Source organism: Felis catus, chromosome A1 (assembly GCF_018350175.1).
Source record: "Felis catus isolate Fca126 chromosome A1, F.catus_Fca126_mat1.0, whole genome shotgun sequence".
Classification (NCBI taxonomy): domain Eukaryota; kingdom Metazoa; phylum Chordata; class Mammalia; order Carnivora; family Felidae; genus Felis; species Felis catus.
In genome coordinates, this window is record NC_058368.1 from 68,745,108 (window position 1) to 68,760,305 (window position 15,198).

At 45.3% G+C, this 15,198-nt stretch overlaps 1 protein-coding gene across 6 annotated transcripts in view; it reads left to right on the forward strand.

The window, feature by feature from the left end:
- The first annotated feature begins 316 nt into the window (after nucleotides 1-316).
- Nucleotides 317-15,198, forward strand: part of MBNL2 (muscleblind like splicing regulator 2) — a 158,607-nt gene continuing 143,725 nt past the window's right edge. For 2 of the 6 annotated variants that reach the window (XM_011280630.4, XM_011280635.4), the window contains exon 1: nucleotides 319-504. The gene's annotated coding sequence lies outside the window, so the exon portion shown is untranslated. Of the gene's footprint in view, nucleotides 505-15,198 lie in introns of all 6 variants that reach the window. The other 4 variants (XM_006927357.5, XM_003980483.6, XM_011280623.4 and 1 more) reach the window with 3 other exon arrangements.

Below are 15,198 nucleotides of genomic sequence, written 5' to 3' on the forward strand. Positions count from 1 at the left end.
GCAGTCCCAGGCTCTGGGCTGGCTGTCTTGGAGGGTGTTTTCTCCAGCTACCCCTCTCCCGGCTCTGCCAATTATGTGCCACTTTGTCTTGGTGCTATGATTGCTTTCTTCGGAGAGGGAAATTCCTCTTTCATCAGTATGGACGCACTGTTTTCACACACCGCAAGTGCTGTGCTGCTGTGTCACTCATCCTATAAGAGCCAGTTTCAGACGAGGAGGGCTGACGAGCTGCCCGGGGATTGGCTGCCCCCGGCTGGGAGGGATTTGTGGGGAGGAAGGGCTGCAGCTTTACAGCAACAGAGTTTAGACTGTCTTTGCTTCATCATCTGAAGGCAAAATTTTCCAGATACGGCAGACGGCTCCCAGAGTACAATACACAGGGAATGAGGACTATTTACATGGAAATTTCTGCCTCATGATGCAGCGGAGAAGCCTCGGCCGCTGGATTCTGCCAGATGTTCCCGGGGTTACTGTAAAAGGGAAAAAGAGGCAGAGCTAAACAAGGTAAGAGAATCACCCCCCCCCCTTTTTTTTTTTTTGAATGTTTAAAGAGTTTGCTGCAGTATATGGTGCATTCCATGTGTGTTGCTTAGGGAAGCCAGGGAAACCGGATTCCACTAATTCAAATGTAACACTTGCCGGGGACCCTGGAGTTTTACGTAACATTTTGATTTGAGGAAAAAAAAAAAAAAAAGAGAAAGAAAGAAAGAAACGGCAAAAGCTTGAATCTGTGCCGCCTGACTGGGGTGAGGCATAAAACGAGTGTTTATTTCAAAGAAGAGATCCATTTTATTACTCAACAAAAACTGTGAATTCCTGGGAGCGTTCTTATTTTCTTGTTCTAGAAAATTTTCATGACTGCCCCAGTTCGCTCCCGAATAAATAAAGTTTACATTGATCCTGCTATTTGAAAACGGACTCGTAATGAAGAAGAAAAGGAAAACTTCATAGTAAATAACCATCGGTTGAATGTTTAGCCAAAAATACGTCTATGTGTTAGAAATTAGGGACCCACCTAGCCCTATAATGCCACGGCTTTGAGTTTCAAAAGCACATTTTTTAACAAGCCAGCAAGAGGTAGCTTTCTGACAAGTTTTCGATACTGTAGTTCAATGTTTACATTTCTTTTTCTGAGCCTTTGTTTCCAGCTTAAAAGTGGAACCATTATATTCAAAAGTAAAGCTGGGTTAATAATGCTTACTGCAATTATCTGATCTTTATGCATTTTTAATGAGAACACACAGCCAGCAGAATAATTTAATGAGGGCAGGCTGGCTTTTAAAGCTGTGTCTTCACTATGCCGAACCATATCAACTTTCTTGCCGAGAAGCAGCAGGGAGAAATGATGGAGATTTATTTTTAACACACTTGGCCCAAGAGAAGGAAATGATATATTTGTTAAAGAATTCTTTCTGCCCTTTTCCGTTTTAAATTTCTGCCAGGCATGAGGAAACTGTGCTTTTTTGTTAGGCCTCGGAAGCATGTGTTTACAATAAATGTGTAACATTTTTAGAATAGTTAGCAAGCACTGAAGCGAAGAAAAAAATCTGACTTGCCTAACCACTACTACCGCGAATGCTCTTCGAGAAACATTACTGTCCTTTTAAAAGACAAAGGTTAAGTGGAAAGACAATTTGTTAATTTGGTAATATGTGCATTGGGGAGCTAATAAAGTGGGGGAAAAAAGGAGGGCATGCTTATAATCTTTAAATAAGATGAAATTTCTTCAGCTATCCTGCCTGTTTTCTGAGGAGCAGTTCAAATATTCATTTAAATAAGGGCAATGCCACGTAGATTCTTCCAGACCCACTGTTTTTACTTTCAAGGAGAAGTGCAGGACACTAGCCCAGAACTTCTGACGTCATCCCCCAACTATTTCTGCTGGGTGTTCTTTTATTCAGGCTCGTGGAGAGGAATATTGCTTTACGTCCTGGCCAGGAACATTCTGACTCTCACTTGGCAGGTCTTGAGTTACGTCTTCATAGTGTAGCCCGTCCTTTCTAAACCCTCAACCCATCTCCAGCGTAAATAGGGCATCTCCTACCTGCCTCACGTCGGGCGGGTCCGAGCAGGTTCTCTGCAGGGTTCTGGCCGTGCTGGCGAAGAGCAGTGGGGAGCGGAGCACGGGCTTTGCTTCTGGCCCAACTTCGCCTGGCACAGCCCAGTACTGCCACCTGGGTGGATAGTGCCTGTGGCCTCATTCCCAGTTCCCCCGGAGCCGCTGTGTAGGACCAAGGTTATGCCACCAAGTTCGTGGCTGGCCGTGATGGTGGGAACAGCTGCTTTTCCATAGAGAGCACCGTGCCTGGTGCAGATGGGCTCAAGGAAGGGAAGTCCGGTACTGCAGGCTGTTAATCTGTGTCACAGGTGGTAACCTGGGTCGGAGAGATCAGGGGAAGGTAGCGTTTAATATGGGGCCTCTGAAGGGAGAATTTCCAGACGAACAGACCGGAGCTCTGGGCAGTTCCCGGTTCTAGTTTACATTCCCTTTCCAGCTGCTCGTGTAGCCCTAAGCAGGCACCCACCTTCGTTTTTCTCTCTCTTAATAGAACTGAGTAATACTTGCTACACTTTTCTCTCATGATTCCAGCATTCATTTTGAGAGGCCTTGACCTTGTACCAAAAAAATAGATAAAACAAAACAAAACAAAACAAAACAAAACAAAATAAAAAGAAGTCATCTGTCTCTTGCCACAATGAGCTATTTAAAGTACAAAGGGATAAAACCTCCGTATTAATGAAACAGTTGGCAAATGCCTTAGGGTATTAAGATAAATAGTCATATTTCCAGAACCCTTCACTCTGCTGTGTGCTCAGGTCAATTTTCTAGGGATATTTATCCTTAAACCAACAAACAAAATTTCCAAGGAATTCAGAGCATTGCTGTTTGCATTTTCTCCATTGATCTCATGCAATATACCAGAAGCTGTGCCAACCAGACTATTTCAGACGTAGGCCTTGTAGTGCCCAAAGCATTTAGTGCTATTTTTGCTTTGACTTTGCATTAAATTTGCAAGAGTAGATTGAATAAGAGAGAGAATATGAGGAAAAGAGGAAAATACGCTTGCAAAATATACTGGTTATGTAGCTTTACTGGTTACCGGCCTGCCTCCTCTCTGCTAGTTGTTTTAATTTGCTGTTGCTATGGCGAAAACAAATCAATATCACATGGCCACCAGCCAGTCCCGCGCTCGGGGAGCGCCATCGAAATTCAAGATCAGGCACTCAAGATTCCGAGCGAGAATTGGGAGAAAAGCATTTAGATTTGAGTTTGAGAGAATTCCTGACGATAGACTGACCAGGCTCAGTCTCTCGTGCCCTTCCTCTCCCTTTCCTCCTGCACTTTCTTACTGATAATGAGAGAAGATGGGGGAAGAAGGCATATTGATTTGTTTACATTTTCCAAAACGACAAAACGTATCGTCAGCATAGAAGCGGGTTGGTAACGTTGCAAGGGGTAAAGGATTCTGACTGATGAAAGGTGATAAAACTGTGGGGCATGTTTGTTGAAAACATAGTTTGGGGGCCTTGGATATCTCTGGGTACAGCTGCACCTGAGAGCTGACAGGGTCAGAAACAGTTACTGTGTCATATCAGGCAGAGAAATCTGGCAGCTCGAGAGAGCGGGGGCAGTGGAGGCGAGGGGCATTAGAGAAAGGTGGGGGTGTAAACCATCAGCCAGTAGCAAAGTCAAGGCAAAGCTGTAGGTCCAGAGTCAGGCCAGGTGAGCACGGAACCCCAGGGACAGAGAGGAACAGGGTAAAGGACTTCGCTCCTTTCACAAAGTCTGCCCGAAGGCCTGGCAAGGAAAGAGAGGAAGGGGCTGCAGAGAGAAGCAAAGGGGTCATGCGCCCAGGCGTCCTTTCTGGAATGGTCCACCGAACCAGATGGGCGGAGTTGCGCTTGGCCGCGTGGAGCCAGGGACTTGATATTTCACGCGTTGGTTTCTCTCGGAAGAACGAGGCAGGAAGACGTAGCTGGGCTTTTAAATTAGTTACAATACAGTGTTTTTCTCCTGTTTTTTTTTTTTACTCAGCTCAGTTGTTTCTTAGGTTTTGTGTGCAAACTGGGGGTTGCAGCTGTGATAACATTCATAGTAAGCAGTCCAGGGTGGCGTCAAGGCTGCATCAGGTCGGTGCCTCCGAAGGCTCGGCAGCCGAGGCTAGTCCCACTTCTGTTGTGAGAGTGAAAACAGGTGTGAAAGGTAAAGCCCCAGGGTTTCTTTTGTGAACCTGAGCCACAGGCCAGTGGACAAACTTTCAGCTGGCCCGCTCCCCTTGACGCGGGAGAAACGCTTGGTAATAAAAGTGGACCCAACGACTTACCTTAGCGCTCTGACAAAGAACGCATTGTCTAGAAGATGCTAGGTCAGTATATTCCATCAATCAGTCAACAAGTGTTTATTAAACACCTCTTGGGTTCTCTGGCTTTTGCTATTCGGTTAAAACGAGTCAATTACCTAATACCTGACTTAGTGTATGTGCAAAATCAGCGGCAGAAAGAAATGATGCAAAATTGTAAGTTTTAAAGACTTTAATAAATGTATTGGTTAATGTTAATTTCACCTTGACTATCAGGCATTAATTGTAGGTTTCAGATCGTTCTTGGTGTTTGGTGGGGGGAGAATAAGGGAAGGGATTTTGAGTTTTAAATGTCTATATGCACTTTCCTCACCTCTGTTACTTTCCTCAGCATAAATGCTGTTTAAATAACATATAAAGATGTAAGATGAGCAATAGACCTATGAGAATGTGCTGTAAAGTCCCAAATAAGAGGCCACTGAGAGCAATCACCCAGTCTCAGCAAGCTGAGATTCAGCCCCAAAGTGACTGGGGAATATGGACGCATCATCTAAAAAGCCTTAACACCAGTCACCAAAAGGAAATCCTAGATCCTCTCCCATACTCCAGAGCCTCGGGGTACCTAGGAGCCCCTGATGTAATTATCTTGCCATCCCCGTCCTAGTAAGGAAACCTGATTCCCCACCCTGGAGGATTAAACTACCCCCACTTTTCCCCTTAAAAACAGTTACTTAAAAAAAAAAAAAAGGTTTCCCCTTTTAAACACAAAGTTTTTGCTTTCCTTTGCTTATTTGTTGTTTTCTTTCTTTCTTTCTTTCTTTCTTTCTTTCTTTCTTTCTTTTTACTCTAACTTTTTTTTTCTTTACTCTAACATCTCTGTGTATTTTCTGGGTACAGACAAACTGCAAGGTTAAGGACTCACTTTGTGGAGAACTGAGTGGGAGACTGAGGGACGTAAACGAGCCTAAAGAAGTCTTTTTAGTTACGAGTCTTGGCAGGCAGATGGGCTGTTCTAAGGTTTAGGAGCATCCAGGCAGCTGGCTGCTGTACGAGCTTGGGGGGGGGGGGCGCGGGTGAGCCCCCCTCAGAGGACAGAGGGAGGAGGCAAGGAACACCCAGCACTGCAGGTCCTGGGTCTTAAGCATTTGCAATCCACGATCGCTGGGGAACAAGATACTTACAAACAAGATAAGAATAGGTCAGCACACAAATGTCTTCAGAAGAATAATTAACATATGTATAGTTTCTTACACTTTACAAAGGGCTTTCACAGACCTTATCTCAATTAACAGTTCAAAAAAGAGGGTTTAAAAAAAAAAAATCCAGAAGCCTAAAATTAGAGCACTGGGTAAAGCTCCTGGAACAGATGAGTTATAAACTGGATTAAAAAAAAAAAAAAACAACTTTTATTCATTTATTTTTGCCCGTGGTTAGTGACTTGAATTTTGAAAAGCAGGAAAAACTTCTAAGTGTCCCTGGTGCATGTACACATGTCACTATCTCCTGTCCCCGCAAGCTTTCTTGGACAATTCCGTGTAACCAGTACTGCAGACAGCCTAGTTCCCAAGGCAGAACAAGAAGAGAGGCTGATTGGCTTTGCTTTCTCAGCTCTGACTGTTCAGAAGGCGCCAGGGGACAAAACCTATCCTGGGTTCGTGCACCAGCCTAGCCACATAGTAGCCAGGTAAGTTTGGCTATGGATGGCAGGGAGGTGCTTCTAGAACATAAAGTTCATTAATGGTTGTAAATTGCCCGCACACGTGGGAAAAACCAAAATTCAAAGTACTCCTTTTGCCCACGAGAGCTTCTCATTGAGTCCTCTTAGGCCTGCTAATGGGGTGGGGGAGAAATTAATATTTTACAACATATCTCATTTAATTTGAGCCTTTGAAGAATATCACAACGTTAATGCTCTCCCCGCAAAGTTAATGATGGTCCACAGAACGAGAAAAGTTCCCAAAGGTTCAATAACACACCCGTGAGCCCATCGCTAATACTTGCTAGAGCCAGTATGTAAGCTCAGACCCTGACAGGGTAGGCAGCACCGTGTTTTCAGCTGAGCAAATGAAAAGGAGAAAATAAAAATCATTCATTTTCAGAAAGAAATAGGTGGAAGTAGGAGGGCAGTTGTTTTTAGAGATCCTAGATATGCCTGATACAGTTCATATTATGACACCAAAGTGCTAGGTGAGATGATAACAGTGATGTCTTACAGGTACGTATCCCTTCAGTTTTTGTCATCTCTTTAATGGTCACAACATTTCCTTCTTGTTCCTGTTGTATAATTTAAACAAAAACTGAACTTGAGTGAGGTTAACCAATGTGTTCAAAGATTTTTTTTTTTCTCAGTAGCCAAAAAAAGCAGAAAATCTAGTCCTCAAAGCTATGGGAATCTGTGCACATGATATTCAATGAGATAAAAGTCTTTATTTTTTTTTTAAATTTTTTAACGTTTATTTATTTTTGAGACAGAGAGAGACAGAGCATGAATGGGGGAGGGTCAGAGAGAGGGAGACACAGAATCTGAAACAGGCTCCAGGCTCTGAGCTGTCAGCACAGAGCCCGACGCGGGGCTCGAACTCATGGACCGTGAGATCATGACCTGAGCCGAAGTCGGCCGCTCAACCGACTGAGCTACCCAGGCGCCCCGAGATAAAAGTCTTTAAATGAAGTCACACTGCAGTCTGACTTGGAGTTTTCTTGTAATGGATGTTGCACAGTGGATAGAGCCCAACCCAAGCAATTTTGGAAAGACAGTAATGTTTTTAATTAAGATATTGAATTATTTGAAAAATCTATAAATTTCTGGCATCCTAGATGCAAACTTCAATTAATCAACTAAAAAGTATTGGTGAAGCATACATTATATTAGTGATTTACTACTTGTAATTTTAAATGCCCTGGTTGTTCAAGCAAGCAGAACTTTGTTCGGGCTGGAGTAGTAGATAACTTTATAGAGGGAAGCTCTATCCTGTAGCTCTGAATGGATATATTTTGTCCAGATCAGTGGTCCTAAAGTGGGAAGTCTACACCCGACCTAGGGCAAGATGATTCACTAGGTAAGGAATAGCTGAACTTGTGTCTTATACATTATTTAGCTCATCCTTTTAAAATGTCGATTTTCACATATGTTGGATAATGTATGTAACATATTAGCATTGTTATGCAAGTGTAACATTTATAAATAAGTAACAACCTCGTGACAGTTGTGCCTGCTCAAAGATATTTTTCTGGTAGGGGTATTTGTTCAACAAAGTTCGGAGAGGACAGGAGTCAGAATTAGAGAAAAGAAAGTCATTTCCAGAGGAGGAAACAGCATGATGTGATATAGGGGGCAGTGCGGAAGCTTAAACTTGTCTCTGGGGAGCAGTAGGAAATAGGGGTAGTGGGGAAATAGAACATGGGGGAAGTCAGAATATGGAAGACCTGAAGAGCTATGTCGAGCTTAATTTTGTTACTTATAACATCATATCTAGTGTTTTAAAAGTGTTCAATTACAACTTGTAAGAGAGGGCTGGAGATCTGAAAATTTGTAACATACGATGCCACTGGGGGAAAAAATCTTTTGCCATATTCTAGGTATGATGTGGGAAAAAGTGGGCTTAGAATAGCATTGTGAGGATAGAAGAGAAAGAGCAAATCCAAAAGGTCCTTGAAGAGAAAATAATGGAAACTATTAACAGCTTATAAGAGTCAAAATGGCACTGGAGTTATCAGGAAAAATGTCAATGGAACCCTAACAGAAAACAGGGGCGGATGGGAAAAGGAACCAATCAGTAGGAGCGGGGTGGTGGTACGGAAGAAGATGATGAATGGCACGTTCTGGTCGTGGTGTTAGCTAACGGTGGGTCATCCAAGTGGGATATTCCATAGACATCTGACAATGTGGGAACGGAGAACAGCTTAGATGCAGGGCTTCAAATGTCAATGGAGACATACCTGTGTTGCAGTCATAATCCAAGCCAAGGATGCTGACAACCTCCAAGGCAAAGGGACCATAAATGGAGACAGGCAGATGACCAAGGATGGGCCTTGGGAGAGGACTGCCAGAGGCCTAGAAGGGCAGAAATGCTAGCAAAGAATCGGGAAAATAAACAGCCACAAAGGAGCAAAATTGTCAACCAAAAAGTGAGTTCCAAGACACTTAAGCACCGTACCGCAGTCTCTGTGGTTCCACGGGATGACAGTGCGGCTTCCCACACTGCATTATCCCGCTGCGCATGGTTGACCCGCTTTGGCATGAGTGCTCAAGCCATGGCCCTCTTGAAGGCAAATATTGGTTCACTGTAATGGTGAGAGTCGCAGGATACTGGATGGATAGGGAGATCTTCCTGCTGCATTTTTCATATATACGGTAGCCTTTTTTAAAAAAATAGATTTTCAGTAATAACCAGAAGAAAACACTTAAAACCAGCAACTATCAAGACTTCACCGTCTGTATCTTGAAATACACCTTTTGGGGTGGTGTCATTGGTTAGAATGTTAATTCCAGGGCGATTGGAGATTTCTCTGGACACCGGTCATCCTATTCTCACAGACCCAGAGGTCTGTTTATTCTTGAATCCAGCAGGTCTCTGCCAAACCCAGCCATTAGGAGCTCGAGAAGATGAGAAAAGCACTCAAAGTGGGTAAACGGTTGCTGTCCTCATAGCAGACCCCCGCAGTACATAAACCATAGCACCACTTCTCAGACTTCCACGTGCATAGGGAATCAGCCGGGAATCTTATTAAAAATGAGATTCTGATTCAACAGATTTGGAGTGGGGCCTGAGAGTCTGCATTTCTAACAAGCTCCCGGACGATGAACACGCTGCTCATCAGCAAAGCTCTAGAGCACAATGGCAGTTTTGCTAACATAAACGTAGATGGCGGCAGACCACTGCGTCTGGCGTGGTTTTCAAGGAGTGCTCTCTGGGGCTGGGAGCCAGGACCTACCTCCCTGACACAGTAAGCCTTTCCAAACTGCTCGGGCTCAGAGTGGGGCGAGGGTGAACTGACGTATGCCGTGGGCCTTGCCCCAAAGCCTCTGTAGTCAAGGGTGAAAGGCAGGGCCTTGGGCTGTTTCCAGGAGTTCTATGCTTTAGACAGCTGGTCTGTGGATGTCTCCCCATGCTCGTAGTGGAACTCTGACCAACTCATCATCTCCCTTCATGGTGCAGGGAATGTCATTCTTCCCTTATTCTCTCCAAAGAATATGAAGAATAGAGAGGACGTGTTAAAGGTGATGAAGATCGCATCTGTTTAAAAATGCTACTTTTAATGTTTTGCAGTAGAAGTGAAGACAGTTGTAGAAATGATAGCTGTCTAAGGTGGTGGCTTAAGGGAAATGCCCAGGCCTGATTGTGGACAGCTTTGTATCTTGTCACAAGTCTTACACCTTCTTTTGTGTCCATCTGTCTTTCCTCCCTTGAATGCTTCATTTTCCTGTCCATCTGCACGTGGCCCCTCTTTCCTGGGCCGAGTCTAGCTAAACTGATTTGGAGGAAGTCTTCCCTGCCCGGATGCTGGTTCAGTTCACACACAGATGGCTGGTGTTTTCTTGCATTTTTCATTTAACCAGTAGCCTTTCAAGAATGAAGGGAGACGAGTTGTCGGTTGAGTATATTGAGTGCCTACTATATGCCAAGCCCTCTGCTGGGAGCTTTGTGGCCATTGACCCATGAAGAATTTTTATGAAGAAAATAAAGTCCCGGGAGCTGAGTTACTTGCGAGGGTCACACACTAACAAGTGACAGAGCAAGCGGTGAAACCCCAGTCGGTGGTCTCCAAAGGCCCCGACCTTTTCCAAAGGTGCTTCCTGGGGGGTTTGCTTTAGAAAAACTTGTCTTACATTTGCACATACTGCTAGCTGAATTCACTCCACTTACACTTGTGTGTAAGACAGACCACAAACAAGCCATTACTGGCATACTGTTCGGGCATGAGTTCAGTTTCAGCCAGGAGCTCCCCTTCCCAAAGGGACCGGATGAATCGCCAGGGATGGCCAGAGCCTTCTCTCCATTATTTGTTGTCATTAGTTGGCCTTTTCTTTACTCTTGAATCTCATGTGTGTGTGTGTGTGTGTGTGTGTGTGTGTGTGTAAGAAGCTTAAAGACCTAAAGATGTCAACTTATTGATACCTTAAATAGATAACATATGTAAAAGCCCATTATCGGCTGTGGGGCATGTACAAGAGGGAGATGTGTTGTGTTGTGGCTTTGCTGTGCTCTGTGAAAGTTCTTCGAAACCGCTTTTCTTGTCCCCCGCCTTCCCTCTTCTCTCACACGCGTGTCTCCCATCCTCTGCCGAGGCCCGTGCTGCTTGTTTCTAGTGCGTGTACCCACCATCCTGTTTCTTGCTTGGCCTGCTCCTGAGCCAGCCCATCGTCTCTTTTCTCTTGCTCTTCTCTCTGCCGAGGCATCTCGCCCGGGCACCCCTGCTAACGGGCACACGTAGTTGCCCACTGCTCCCGGGGTTCCGCTCACACCTGGCTCTTAGCTGATAGAAAGGTCTATTTATTTGCCCCCTTAGGAAGCCCATCCTTCCAACCCTACAGTATCAGCTTCCTGGCAGCCACCACAAAGACCATCCCCTCAGGAAACAAAACAAACCCTATCTCCAGAGTTCCCCTGTTTCTTTTCTTTCAAGTTCCCCGTTTGCTAGTAGGCTGCAATTAAGAGTCAGGATCAAAGGGAACTAGCTGCCTCTGGGGCTGCAGGGACCCACCAAGAACTTTGGTCTCCTTAACTCCTTACTCCCTGTGATCTGCTCACCTGCACCTCTCTGTTCCGCTGGTGCTCAGGTGTTGGGGCTGCGGGAGCTTGGGGAGACGCCTCGGGGCCTCAGGAGGGGCTCCTCACACACGCGAGACCCTAACAGCCCCTCCTCCCGATTTACAAAACCCACAAACATAAGGTGAAGATCGGAGGCAATCCCAAATTGGGAAGAATTGGAGGGATTATCTAGCACAGCTCACGTCTACCCCCCCCCCCCCACAGCCCTGCTACCCAGGTTCTCATGGCTTCTTTCCCCTCTGTTGACTGGACAGTCACTGCCCCAGAGTGCTTACGAACTACAACATTCTGTTGTAAAATTCAGCCTTGTGCTGAGACAAAATGTGACTCCAGTGACCTTCACTCTCCGGCCCTCGTTTGGGCCTTTGGAGTGACCCAGATGCTTCTTCAGTGGGTGAGTCTCTTCATATATTGAAAGATGGCAATCAGGCTGCCTCTCATAGGAGCAGCTGGCAGCTCCCTTATTTAGGATGTAATACATTTATTTATGCAACTTAGCCCGCTCTGAGTTTCTCTTGGGTTGCTCTGAGTTTCTCACGTTGACCCACATCGCTATCCTACTTGAACCTTGAACCAGCTGTGTTAGAGAAAGGGGTGGGGCACGCCGTGTTCCCTCAGCTCTGTGCAGGTGAAGTGAGGAAGGTCAGACATCTTCCCCAATGGCGTGGGATGCTTAAAAATTTTTGTCCATCCCAACAAGAGGCTATAGACGCCTTTGGAAATACCTGGCAAGATGCTGGGCATTGACTTGCAAAACCACCCATAGGATGATGGATAGACAGATTGATTTAGATGGATATATATGTATGGAGACAGGTAGAGAAAGACATTAATATACATAAACAGATATAGAGCCATAGACCCAGATTTAGATTAATATATGTAGATAGTTACAGATAAATATTTGTATATACAGATAAAGTTAGGTAGAGATTTAGGTTAATATATATTATGTATTTAGATTAATATACATACACAGATAGATATATGCACACAGATATATACATTGATATGTACACACACAACAACAGATCTAGATTAGTGTGTATACAGACACAGACAGATAATCCACACAATTTGAATACCACACTAAAGTGGCTTTTAGACCTAAAGCACTTGTTCGGGGTGTTCTTTAGTTGTGTTGTTTCTGGTTTGGGACTCAACAAAATGGTGATCGTTGTCGCCGTGGCTCTTGGTCCTCCTGAGTCCCTCCGTGGCTGAGCACAGCCCCTCCACAGCTTGGAGACATATTCCGCCATCAGCAGATGCCAAGGTCACCGAAGGAACTAATTAATCCCAGCTCCAGTCGACAGCGAGCTGCACTAACCTGTCCTCCTTCCTCAGAGAGGGAGAAACCAGGAAGGATTTTCTCCTTCAGTTCCGCCCGGGGCCTACTCAGGGACACCCTGTGCAAACAAAGGAAGGGCTGGTCAACTGTTTCCCGACTAGCTGGCCAGGTTTTCATCTAGAGAAAAGCCTGTTCAAGGGCTCTCAAACATGAGTTGAGAAAAGCCTTCCAGATTCTCTTAGGAAAATTCCCAGGTTGATATTTAACCTAAAGATCCCCAGGCCTGGACTCTGCCTTTTTTTTTTCTCTCTCTTTACTACTAGTCTTACTAATGTCCATAAACCCAGCCAACACTCTCGTCCATGCTGAAAATGTGCCTTTTTAATTAAAACTACAAGTTTTCTAGCTGACCACGAGGGAGCATAAATTTCTTCCCCCTCGGGGTAAGATTGATGTCGTATCGCCCAGACTGTGCTAAATAATTGATCAGAAAACGTAACTGAGAGGAGTGCTTATTTTGGGAAATGTTGGCAGCCGATAACCCAAGATGGGAAGTTGGAGAATGTTGCTGCTTAAAACATGGTGGAAACCGGAGTCAGCATTAGTCTTCTTAGCCAGATACATGTTGGGTCTTGAGTTAATGGTTGTGTGCCTGTGGATTTTTATTTGATGTTCTGATCTCTTCCTTCCAGGCTGACAATTAGTGCAGAGAGTCGTGGGAAGCCCCACGACTTGGGCTCTGTGCTTTGTCAACGGTAGGGAGTCTCTGTCGTAGATCCGGTCAGTGCAGTTCCATCCTGGCCCTCTGTGTCTCCCCGAGGGCCCTCCCCCCCCCCCCCCCCCCCCCCACCGAGCTGCGAAAGCGGGAGGGACATGGGCTCGGGCGTTAGTTTCCCTTTACAGTTTGGCAAATCCCAGCACCTTCTGGAGTTAGGTTTGTGACACTCTCCATCTTGCTCACTGGCTAAAAACAGAAAAAAAAAAAAAAACCCACCAAAATCAAAACCATATGTTCCACAGAATATCAGGCTTCTAGTGAACACTGTGCTATCAAATAATCACCGCCGACCTAGCCCCATATTTGAAGGCTACAGGCACGGGAGCTGATCTGTTCCGGCCGGAGGCTGAGGCAGGTAGAGAAGGGCCATTCTGTTTGCTTCCTTTCTCAAAATGGCACGTCGCTGGAGCCTTTCAGCTTCTAGTGGGGGACACAGAAAGAGACTGCATTTACTGACTTATTTCCCTTCTTCCCATCTTCCTTCTTCCCCTCACATTTTCAGGATTGAAAATTAGAAACACTTTTCTCCTACATGCAAAATTTCTCTCTCTCTCTCTCTCTCTCTCTCTCACACACACACACACACACACACATACACACACACACTTTTTTTACCCCCTGCTTTGAAATGGCAATTGCTGCCAGACAGAGCTTCTCCAAGAACCCACTGCCGTCCTCTCCACAACAGTCAAAGGGTTACTTTAAGATGTAGCCAGCTAGTGAGATGTAGTAGCTAGTTCAAGAGAGGGGTCACCCTTTGGCGACAGGGGTTCTCAGGGTCCTGCTAATACGTTATTCCTCGGTCTAGGGGTGGGTCACACAGATGTGCTCACTTTGTGAAAATCCAGTGACTGGACACTTAGGATGTGTTGATCTTTCTGTTTTTAATAAAATGTTTAAAAGTGTAGCTGGCTACCCGGCACTGTCTATCGTAAGATAAAGGGAAGTGGGTGGGACGGCACCCCATATCCTTTTCTCCCTGCGGCCCCGCCCCCTCCTTATCTGTTCTCCCCTCTTTCTGGGCTCTAGCTCTGTTCCCACGACTAGTGAGGTCCCTGAAGCACCATCGCATCCGACCCCCGGGCCAGGGGGAGGTTCATGCTTCACATTCAGACTTGAAAAGGAGACCATCATCATCCACATCAAATAATAACCATAATAATAGTGCCGCTTTGGTATGGTTTCCAAAGCATGTCCTTTTCTCCTCCCGTGCTTATGTTTTATGTCTTACAAACACGTGCAAGTCGTGCTTAAAGTGTTTTGGGGTTCTTTTTTTTAATCCTATTTGGCAAGCAAGACCAGTGGAGGGAAGGAACTGTGTGAGGACCGCAGATGGCCGCACCGTTTGCCCTTTCTTCCCGTGTAACCCTAGATTTGTGGGAGTGCGTATAAGTCAAGGGAGTGCAGGTCTCAAAAAATAAATAAGAGTGACTAAGGATGGCAAGAATGTAAAGCTTGGGGGCCATCCACAGGGGTTTGAATCCTGGCTTCCCCTACTTAGGGTGAACAAAAGTCACGAGTCACTTGGAACTTTGATCCCCTGATTGGCCCAGTCGATCAAGGTGATCATTCCGTGTTTCAGGATTTTTGTTTAGATTTGGGGCCACAAGATACCAGAAGTGCCCTGCACACAGCGAAAGCCCTGTGTCAACAGGCTGTTCATCATTCACTTAATCTTTACTTCTTCTGCCGGGGCAAGCACATTCTATTTAGTGAAGTTTTCTTGGCAAAAGAAAAATTTGCAGAAAAAAAAAAAAAGTACCGTGTGAAAGGTTGAGGAAATATGTCTTAAATTTTCCTCATTTCCTTTCCTGTCATGGAATTTGTTCTCTGGTGCGACAGATAAGATGTATAAATAAACCGCAACGGTGAAGGTAATTCGTGCCACAAGGGAGGTATAAGGTTCCTTGTCAGTAGACTCCTGCTGTGCAGGTGAAGCAGGGAAGTCTTCTTGGAGGAGGCAGCCTCTGACGCGGCCTGTGAAGGAAAGCACCCATGCAGGTTTCTCTGGAGAGTAGGGCAGAATCCAGAGAGTATTCATGCGAGCACAGCTAAAAT